We start from the raw sequence: 11,111 nt of genomic DNA on the forward strand, positions 1-11,111 counted from the left end.
GCCTGCCTTTGGCCCAGGGCGCGATCCTGGAGACCCGGGATCGAATCCCACATCGGGCTCCCGGTGCATGGAGCCTGCTTCTCCCTCTGCCTGTGTCTCTGCCTCTCTCTCTCTCTCTCTCTCTCTCTCTCTCTGTGTGGCTATCATAAATAAATAAAAATTAAAAAAAAAAATATCCAGCTGAAGAACCTATATTCTATCTGGTTCCTATTCCGTGGTCTGAATCATTGAAACACTACAAAAAATTGTTTATATTCTCCCCATTCAATACAGTCCTGACACCCATCAATCAAAGAAAGATGATTCACTTTGAAATATAACGCTATCTGAAGTTTGACTAGTCAGGTTTATATGGACAGCACAACATAGCACTTAAAACTACAGGCTTTGGCAACAGACAACTTGGATCAGAATTCCAGTTCAACCACCGAGTGACACTGTATAAGCTACATAACCTCTCTGATCCTCAACTTTATCATCTGCAATATGGGAATGATAATGCCTACCTAACAGAACAGGGTGGTAAATGTGCTCTAAAATGTCAATTCCATTCCTCTACTACTTTCTCTTTCTCTCTTGAAAATTTTGTTGCATTCACATAAAACTGACCAAATTTGAAAACCAGAGAAGTTTCTTGAAGCTGGTATGAAAACAGAAGTATAACATTCATCTAAAGCTAGAAAGGATCATCTAACATAGACGAAGAAAAACAAATTAGGAAACACAGAGGTTTAACACAAATGTGTTTCCATGATCCCCTAACCATGGGAAGAGCAAATACAGAACAATTCATTACAATAAAATGGAAAGTGATAAAATACCCCAGCTGACTCTAACAGCTCTTCGACTAGAACAAAAGTTTGGTGAAACACAAACTAGAAAGTGTTGACAAGTCCTGTAACTCATGACAAGATGCAAGAAAATGATGTACTAGTTTATTTTCCTTCTAAGCTGCTTCTTTACTTATTTTTAAAGATTTTATTTATTTATTCATGAGAGACACAGAGAGAGAGAGGCAGAGACACAGGCAGAGGGAGAAGCAGGCTCCATGCAGGGAGCCCGACCTGGGACCTGATCCCAGGACTCCGGGGGTCAGGCCCTAAGCCAAAGGCAGACACTCAACCGCTGAGCCACCCAGATGCCATAAGCTGCTTATTTAAATAATAATAATTGCACACAAATGTGGGTATACTTTTTCAGCATATACATATAAAAATAATAATAATTATAATTATAATTCAAGGGTCCAGGATCTCTGTTAAGCTCTCTTCCACTAAAGAGGAACCTAACAATATCTATTCAACAAATAAATGCCAAGTAACTAATATCTACTAGCAAGTGTAGCTTTAGAATCTCAGCCCTGACGTGTATGCTTCCTAAGGCAGGAAAACTTCATATATCAATACCTCAAAATCAACTGCATGGTCCTGAGACCCAATCATCTATAATTCCCAAGTCTGAAAATGTTCCCCCAAAATGCTTTGCACTTCTCATTCCTAAGTATCTGTCACTACTTAATGCTGTGCCTCTTAAGGCTTGGCGGCATTCAGTAAAGACCCGGCGCACTGACTCAACGGGATCCCTTTCTCAGGCTGGTTCTGTTTAGTTTTCTCCTGATATCACATCCCAGATCCGGTGGTTAACTGAAACCTCGCTTTCAAGGCTGGCACTCTCCGACAAAATCCCTGATCTGATCCTTTTATTTTTTTATTTTTTATTGGAATTCAATTTGCCAACATATAGCATAACACCCAGCGCTCATCCCATCAAGTGCCCCTCTGATCTGATCCTATCGCTTCGATCCGTCCCTAACGCCCTGATGCCCTTTCCTCCTACACCAATGCCCTCAGATCTAGCTAGCATCCGTGGACATCGAGCTCGCTCACAAATTGGGTTCGACTCCAGTGTATCTTAACCATAAGAAAACAAACCGATGATGATCAGAGAGGGGGCAGGTCAGGGGATGAGGATCAAGGGATACACTTGGGAGCGGAGCACTGGGTGATGCATGGAATTGTTGAATCACTACCCTGTGCACCTGAAACTAAAATAACACTCTATGTTAACGATGCTCGATTTAAAAAATAAAAATAAAGATAAAAAAAAAGTCCAGGTCTAGCTCTCCCGGCTCTAGCAACACACTCTCAGCCCTTGACCCCGGTTTCGGTGTTTCCAAGCCTTGCATCCTTGGGGCTTGTACGGCCCTATAAGAGGCCACGCAGGTTCCACGGAGGTACCTCTGGAGTTAGGGGCGCGCCCCACCCCGGGCCGTGCACAGTACCTGCAGGACCCTCACCTTGTCTTCCCCCTTAAGGGGTCCAGGCCCGCCCCCAGCCTCAACCCCGCGGCCGCACCGGAGGGGGTCACCCCCGGCCGCCCGAGCCCGAGCCGGAGCCCGAGCCCGAGCCCGAGCCCGAGCCCGAGCCGCGCGCATCCCTGCAGCCTCCGATCGCTTCCTCACCCCCCAGGCCGGAGCCGGCGCGACCAATAAGGTGCCAGGTCCGCGGCCTCCCCGCCACCGACCAATCACGAGCGAGCCCCCCCGCAGTCGCCTTCCGCCAATGGGAGAAAGCCCGCGGGCCGGGCCGACGAGGCGCGCGGACCCCAGGAGCGCGGCGGCGGCGACAGCGGCGGGCCCGGCGAGGACACAACATGGCGGCGGCCAGGCCGGACCGAACTACGGCAGCGGCCGCGAGAGGAAGCGAGGTCTCCGCCGAGGGCGGGAAGCGCTGCCCCTCCCCCCCGCCGCCGCCGCCGCTCGCCGCTCCCCTTCCCTCCCCGCGGACACGCTCCCGCACACTCACACGCCTCTGCTCAGGAGTCCAGGGAAGACCGGGAGCCGCCCCCGCGCTCCTGCGGAGGCCTGGGCTCGGCGGAGGGGAGGGGGAAGCGTGCGTCACGGAGAACGGAGCGCGCGCGAAGCGCGGGCACAAACAAGATGGCGGCCACGCCGTTTGCACCGTCTCCCCCCTCCCCCCTCCCCCCTCCCCCCTGCCCCCCCGCGCCTGGACTCCCTGGGTCTCGAAATGCGCAGAAGCTGACTTGTGTGAAGTCTCGCGAGAATTAGGAAGGGGCGACGACCTGGGGAGGCGGAGCGAGATCAGCGGGCCTTCTGGCCCCGCCCCCTCCTAGGGGCCCGGAGGCGTTGCCTGGTGACCGCCGCGGGGCGTTCTGCGCCTCCGGACCTGTGATTCGGAGTGCACGCTTGAGTGTTAAATACGGTTTTTCTTTTTGGGGTGGGGGTAAATTTGGGAGAAAAGAGCCGGGGTACGCAGGACCGCATGGGGATGCCAGATTCCGTGCGCTGCTGCTGGAGAAGATAGCTACCAGTACCATAAAAGGAGATTTAACACCAAAACTGCAAAATGCTATATTCCAGGGTAAAGAACAGCACCTCCCAAGACGTAGCCTTCCGTCGACTTAGACATTTCTTTTCTCATTTGAATGCAGTTTAGAATTTCTATCTAAACTATTTTCTATTGAAAAAATAAATAAATAAACTATTTTCTGTTGAAAACCCATTACAATGAACATACGTGTTTTTCATACCTTCTGTCTTCAGTCTCCACAACCAGGTCGTCCCAAGGCATTAGTATTACTGTCTTAAAGATAAAACTGATGCTCAGAAGGGTTAAGGAACTTGACCAAAGCCCCACAGCTAGCAAGTGTCAAAGCTCAATTTTTTAAAATTTCTTTTTATTGGAGTTCAGTTTGCCAACATGTAGCATAACACCCAGTGCTCATTCCCATCAAGTCAATTTGAGTAGCTTCGAAATCTGTAGATGAATTAATCTACACTGAGCCAATGGGTTAGGTGTAAGCGCAGAGTGAAGCGAAACTGCACTTGCTGGTGGTTACCTTGACTTTTTATAAAGGATCTCTGAGCCTTTCTGAGACTTGGATTGCAGGAGCCTTCAACAATATAATCAACACTGTTGTTATTTCCTTCCTTTGAGGGTATGACTCTGGTGGGAAAGGTGTTCAGAATACCGGAATAGCCCTTGACTTGGATTCAGGAAAATTGTTTTCAAAATCCAACCTGAATAAATCTCACTTCAGGCTCTCCATAAATATTTGATGAGTGAATGAACAGAACCTAACCAGCTATAAGACACCTGACTTCACTGAGTCTCAGTTTCATCTGTAAAATGATCTAATTCCTGCCTCCTTGGAGTGTTGGGGAGATTGAATGAAATAGGGTAAAGGAAAGTGCTTTGCAAATTGCAGAAGTGTCATAAAGAAGTTGGCGATAATGATACTTTTCAGACATGAGAAATAGCATTAAAAATTTCAAAACAGACTCAAAATAAATAGTATGTTAAGATAGTAGAAAGATAAGGGTGCGTGGGTGGCTCAGTAGGTTAAGCGTCTGCCTTCTGCTGAGGTCCTGATCTCAGGGTCCTGGGATCAAGCCCGGTGGGGCTCCCTGCTCAGCGGAGAGTCAGTCTGCTTCTCCCTCTCCTCCCCCTCCCTCACTCATGCTCCCTCTCTCAAATAAATAAAATATTTAAAAAAAGGAAAAAATGAGCTTAGCTAATGAGAGAAAGCTAAGTGAAGCTCTAAAATACTGAGTTAATTATTACATATACTTTGTTACAAAAGATATAAAAATGTGTAGCCATCAGCATAAATTAGCATTATCCACTATTACTGTTATAATTAAGTATTGACACCACATAGGGGCTGCAGTCAGTTTCCCTGCAAGAGTCTGGAAATCAGGTTCCCCTCAGAATTAAACGAGTAAGAATTAACATAGGGGAAATAAAAGGTGATCATAAACGTACTTAACAACAAGCGGTGTTCAAGCATTTATCTAGCAGATTTGAAGTTCATAAAGTTGTGGAGATACCTTTCTGTGCTAGGTATTAACCCTTTCGTAGCTAATGTGTGAAGAGTATGTCCCAAGGACTCCCAGGGGAGAGGAGCTGTCAGGAGGCTTGGGGTAGCAGGTATTTATCAGCTACTATGAAACTATTTCAATGTTTTAATAGTTAATATAATATGCCAGACATACTGGTTCATACAGACTGAATATTATCAATATTGTAGACTATTATCAATATTCTCTGCCCCTGCCTTTCTGAAATCCCACCTATCTAATCTGTCCCTAGAAGATTATACTTCTCACCTAATGTCATCACATTTGGCATTATTTTGATCAATGAAATATGAGTAGAAATGGCATGAGCCTCTTCTGACCAGAAATATATGGGCCATATAATGATTCCTCCATATTATTTTTCATCTGCCATGAGAGCAGCATGTCCCAAATAGAACTGCTTCTCCAGTGTTGGTCCCAGAATGAAGATGTGCAGAGCCACAGCTGATGTACATGACATGTAATGTAAGGTGAGCAAGAAATAAACCTTTGTTGTTGTAAGCCACTGAAATTGGTTTAGTTGTTTGTTACTGCAGCATAACCTAGCTAGCCTATGCTGACTAATAAAACCTTAAAATTAGCTATCCATGGTGGTAAGCCAAGATTTTATGTACAATCATGATCAAAAAAAACAAACCAAACTCTGATCTAGGTCATACGAGAGAAATCTCAAGAAGGCAGATGTGATTGTAATTTAATAAATGGATGCCTAATCAGTCTTATCAACTGTTTGTTCTGTATCCTATTTGGAAAGCGATTTTGTGAACCAAAGGGCTTAATCAGCTATGACAGCCCAAAACAAGGGAGTCCAGAGGCGAGAATTAGCATTGCCTTTTTAAGTCCTGCCTTGGTCAAGCCCACCTAAGTATTAGCATTTCCTTTTCCATGTCATCCCTACAGTGGGTGAGAATATCTCAGGCTGCCTGAGCTAAGAAATGCTTCTTAAGATCAACATGCTTCCCTGCTGTGATTCTAGACTCACCCCGCAAATGACTTAACTTGGGACAGAATTTAGTGATCTGCCACTGGGAGGATCTGTTCTTTTGATCATTACATCTTTCATTGTAAATCAACCTATTGGCTTCTGGCTTACATAACCATCAGTTTCTGTGAATTTAGTGGATACAAGAGCCCCCATGAGATGGTTCCACTCTGCTTACTATTAAAATCGGGCTTCTGAATTTGCAAGGCTAGAAACCAGTTCTGGGATTCCTTAAGGTTATAAATTCCTTAAGGTTATAGCTCTCTAGTAGAGGAACGTGTCTAGAGGGCCAACTAGACTACCCTCAGCCATACCTCTCTATCTCATTGTGTACTAAAAGAAAAGCAGTAACTGTTAAAGACAGACATAATTCACAAGCTGTGGGAGTTCAAAAAAGAGAGCAATTACTTCTAGTTAGTATGGAAGGGTGGGAGGAGAAAGATTGGCAAGGATGTGATCTTTGGGTCTTGAAAAAAAGTAGAACTAGGGGAAGAGCATGCCCTGAATAGGTAGTCACTGGAGCAAATACAGGAAACAGGAGATCAATTGGGGAAATACAGAGTAACAGGAAAAGGAAGAATCATCTGGAAAGTTATATACGGTCAGATTAAGGCTCTTGGGTTTTATTTTCTGCTAAGGAGAGATAGTATGGAAGCTTAAGGTTTTGCATGTTTTACCTCTTCAGCCATTTTTAAGCATACATTTCCTTGGCATTAAGTACATTCACATTGTTATGTAAATATCAGCACTGTCCATCTCCAGAATTGTTTCATTGTCCCCTGCTGAAACTCTCTATACCCATCAAACAATAATTCTCCATTCTCCATTCTCCCTTCCTCCAGCTCCTGGTAACACTGTTCTCTGTCTCTTTGAATTTGACTATTCTAGGTATCTCATATAAGTGGAATCATTCAGTACTTGTCCTTTTGTGTCTGGCTTATTTCACTTAGCATAATATATTCAAGGTTCATCCATGTCATACCAAAATTTCATTTCTTTTTATGGCTGAATATTATTATTTTGTTATGTGTATATAGCACATTTTATTTATTCATTTATCCAGCAATGGATATTTGTTTTTTTCCATCCTTTGGGTACTGTGAATAATGCTGGCTATGAGTATTGGTGTACAAATATCTGAGTCCTTGCTTTCATTACTTTGTGGTATATACCTAGAAGTGAAATTGCTGGATCATATGGTAAGTCTATGTTTAATTATTTGAGGAGATGCCATACTGTTTCCCACCATGGCTACACCATTTTATGTTCCCAGTGATAGAAATTTTTACAAAATGAGGGATTGACATGATGAGAACTGTAGTTACAGACAATGTGGCAGAGATGATAAGATGGAATGGGATTGCAAAATGACCATGGGAGACCTCCACAGTAGTTCAGGCAAGATGCAATGAGTTCCTGAACACATCAGGAATGAGAATGGAGGGAAGAGGTACAAATGCAGAGGATATTGCCAAGGTAGGATTGGAAGGACTTGACTATTGATTGGCTATTTCGGGAGCAAGGGGAGATGGTATCAAAAGATGTTTAATAAGACTTCCAGGTTTCACAGTCGGGAGGATGGTAGTCTCCAGATGAAGACTTCTGGACAGGGATCCCTGGGTGGCGCAGCGGTTTGGCGCCTGCCTTTGGCCCAGGGCGCGATCCTGGAGACCCAGGATCGAATCCCACGCCGGGATCCCGGTGCATGGAGCCTGCTTCTCCCTCTGCCTGTGTCTCTGCCTCTCTCTCTCTCTCTCTCTGTGTGACTATCATAAATAAATAAATAAATAAATAAATAAATAAATAAATAAATAAAAATTAAAAAAAAAAAAGACTTCTGGACTTTTCCAGAGCATGGAGAAATCATGAGTTCAGCTTGGAACATGTAGAGTTTGAATTACAAATGAGATATTGTAAGCTGTAAGATGGACATTGTCTTACCTGATCAACACCTTTGCTCCTTCAACTGGTAGTGGCACTCTACTTTTTATTCTTCATTTAGATTGTAGAACCGTCCTTCTTATCTACATGTAATGCTGGGCTGAGAGGATATGTGACCATGAGAATACACTTTTCACTCTCCAACTGGGAGAAATTTAATTCAGCAGCAGCCCAGGTATGCAGCTCTGAAATCCATCACCCCTCACTCCTAAAGCCTCCTCTCCCTAGGCTGGTCCTGACCACTGACAGCCCAGCAGGAATTTTAGGACAGGTTTCTTTCCAGCATAAATGATACTCTTCTGATGGGCCACTTAGGCTCAAGGACCCTTAGTGGCCTTGCCAAACTCTCCCTAGATCTGCACTGCAGTCTAAGACCCTTCCACCTAGAACTCTTTCCTTCTCCTTAGGATCTGATCTGCATCATTGTCTGATGGTCCTCTCCTCAGTCTCTCTCAGCTCCTACCCCATTTTCTCTCACAGGTATTGTTCATCCTTGTATTTAATCCTGTTTTGATCCCTGATTTTCTGAGGATCTGAACTGGCATGAGGGGAAGGAGGATGAGATATTTCCTTCCACAGCATATCTTCCACGTCCCATCAGCCATAGGGATAGGCATATGACCCAGTCTGACTGATAATGAACCATACTATTTTGGAATGATGGAAATGTTTTATTTATTTATTTATTTATTTATTTATTTATTTTATTTAAAGATTTATTTTTTATTTATTTATGATAGACATTGAGAGAGAGAGAGAGAGAGAGAGAGGCAGAGGGAGAAGCAGGCTCCACACCGGGTGCCTGATGCGGGACTCGATCCCGGGACTCCAGGATCGCGCCCTGGGCCAAAGGCAGGCACGAAACCGCTGAGCCACCCAGGGATCCCTTATTTATTTTTTAAGATTGATTGAGGGATGCCTGGGTGGCTCAGCAGTTGAATGTCTGCCTTCGGCTCAGGTTGTGAGTCCTGGGATCAAGTCCTGCATTGGACTCCTGGCACGGAGCCTGCTTCTTCTCCCTCTGCCTATGTCTCTGCCTCTCCTGTGTGTCTTTCATGAATAAATAAATTTTTAAACTCTTAAAAAAAAAAAGATAGATTGATTTTAGAGAGCGTGCAAGTAGGGAGAGGGGTAGTAAGCGAGGGAGAAAGAGAATCTTAAGCAGACTTCTCGCTGAGCCCAGAGCCCAATGTGCGGCTCAATCTCACAAAGCTAAGATCATGACCTGAGCTGAAATCAAGAATCGGACACTTAGGGGATCCATGGGTGGCGCAGCGGTTTGGCGCCTGCCTTTGGCCCAGGGCGCGATCCTGGAGACCTGGGATTGAATCCCACGTCGGGCTCCCGGTGCATGGAGCCTGCTTCACCCTCTGCCTCTCTCTCTCTCTCTCTCTCTCTCTCTCTCTCTCTGTGTGTGTGTGTGTGACTATCATAAATAAATAAAAAATAAATAAAAAAATAAAGGAATCGGACACTTAACTGACTGACCCACTAAGGCAAGCCAGAAATGTTTTCTATTTATGCTGTTCCGTATAGTAGGCACCAGTCACATGTAACCATTTAGCACTTGAGGACAGGTAGTACAACTAAGAAACTGAATTTTTATTTTACTTTATTTTCATTTCAACTTAAATAGCTACATACATTTAATCACTACATGCTGGACAGCACAAATCTAGACTACTAGTCTGCTTGGGAAGGCAGTATGGAATGTTAGCTAAAGCATGTGCTTTGGAGTCAGCCTACTCTGGGTTCAGGTCCCAACTGTACTTCTTAGTGATATAAATTGAACACGTATTAACCCTTTCAAGCTGTAGAAGTTAAAGATACAAAGAACAGGAAATGATATGTAGTACCAGAAAAAGAGAAAGAGGCAAAAGATCTGCAAAGGCACAAAAAGTCTATTGAATTTGGCAATTAGGAGACTGAGTGGATTAAGACAGAAAAGTATTAAAAATGTGATGGGGTGAAAGCCAGACCCGCAATGTACTTGTCTTTTGGACATCTGCTATTTTTCTTTCCTCTAGAGGGGGATCCCAGGCAGGGAGAGATAAGGAACACAAAAATTTTCTCTTAATCCTAGTGGCTTGTGGAGAGCTGAGAACTGAAAGGCGTGTCCTGAAAGTAGGGCTCCAAAGTCAATCCAGAAAAACAGAATCAAACACCATCAGTCATTAGGTGTGGAGCCAAAGATTGGGTTGCCTAGACTAAGGAAGCCACAAGGAGTGAACATCTCATACATATCCCCTCATTACATGACTCTTATTGTGTGACTAGACTTGCATCCTTCAAGGTTCAGAGCCTTATTCATCTTGATATCTCCAACATCTAGTAAGTTCCCAGCACCACAGTAGGTGCTTAACTAACTACTATAGAATGAATGAGTGCAAGTAAGCCAGTTCACTCCCTAATGCATGCTAGACACTCTATAAATGTTAATTACATTATCAGAGAGAAAAAAACTATAGTACGAAGGTGCCAAGGAATCTTTTCTTGGCTTGGAAACTATTGGTAAGGTCTTTAGCATATTGCCTGGCACAGAGGAATTGCTCAACAAGTGGTCACTATGGTAATTATTATTAGTAGGTGGGGGGAGGTAAGGTTTTATGTAAGGATAGGAGAAGACCTTAATAATAATAACAGCTAACATGTATTGGTTTCATTTAATCCATAAGCCAACTTGATAAGGTTTTATTAGACCAATTTTACAGATGAGAAAACTTAAGAGATGTAATTTATCCAAAGTTAGCCAGTTCAGGAATGTTAGAGCTATACTGAACCTGAGCTTATATGACTCCAAACTCCAGGCTTTCCCAACAAAAGAGCCAAGGGAGCAAGATTCCCCAAAGAGGAGTTTAAGGAAGGCAGTTCTTGGATCAAAATTCACTTGTGATTTCTATCTGTTCACATAAATTGCAATGTCTTATTCTCCCTTCCACGTCTACTACTTGCCTTCTTGACAGGGTCCTCGTCCCTTCCACTGAGTTTACCTCTAGGCCACACTTCTACTTCCTATCCCATTCAACCATATCTACTCGGGGTTGACTTAAGGAAGTGGCAGTTGAAATGAAGCCAAAATGGGCTTTTTATTTATTGGTTTGTTTTTGGTTTTAAGAAGAGAGACTTGAGCAGTTTAATAAACTAAACATTCCAGTAGACAGGCAGAAATTGGCAATGCAGAAGAGGGTATCTACAGAGGTAAGTTCTTGGTGTCCTTACCTCAGGTTGGGGAGAGATTGGCCTCTGAGACCTGGGACACTGTGACTTTCCTTCAGAGCAAAGGAAGACAGAGAATATGGGTACAAAAGC

The 11,111-nt window shown here is 44.0% G+C and overlaps 1 protein-coding gene across 1 annotated transcript in view; it reads right to left on the reverse strand.

Annotated features, from left to right (window-relative positions):
- Nucleotides 1-2,945, reverse strand: part of NFYC (nuclear transcription factor Y subunit gamma) — a 67,379-nt gene extending 64,434 nt beyond the window's left edge. The window contains exon 1 of the mRNA XM_025419751.3: nt 2,805-2,945. The gene's annotated coding sequence lies outside the window, so the exon portion shown is untranslated. The remainder of the gene's footprint in view (nt 1-2,804) is intronic.
- Nucleotides 2,946-11,111: the final 8,166 nt, after the last annotated feature.

This window comes from Canis lupus, chromosome 15 (assembly GCF_003254725.2).
Source record: "Canis lupus dingo isolate Sandy chromosome 15, ASM325472v2, whole genome shotgun sequence".
NCBI classification, from domain to species: domain Eukaryota; kingdom Metazoa; phylum Chordata; class Mammalia; order Carnivora; family Canidae; genus Canis; species Canis lupus.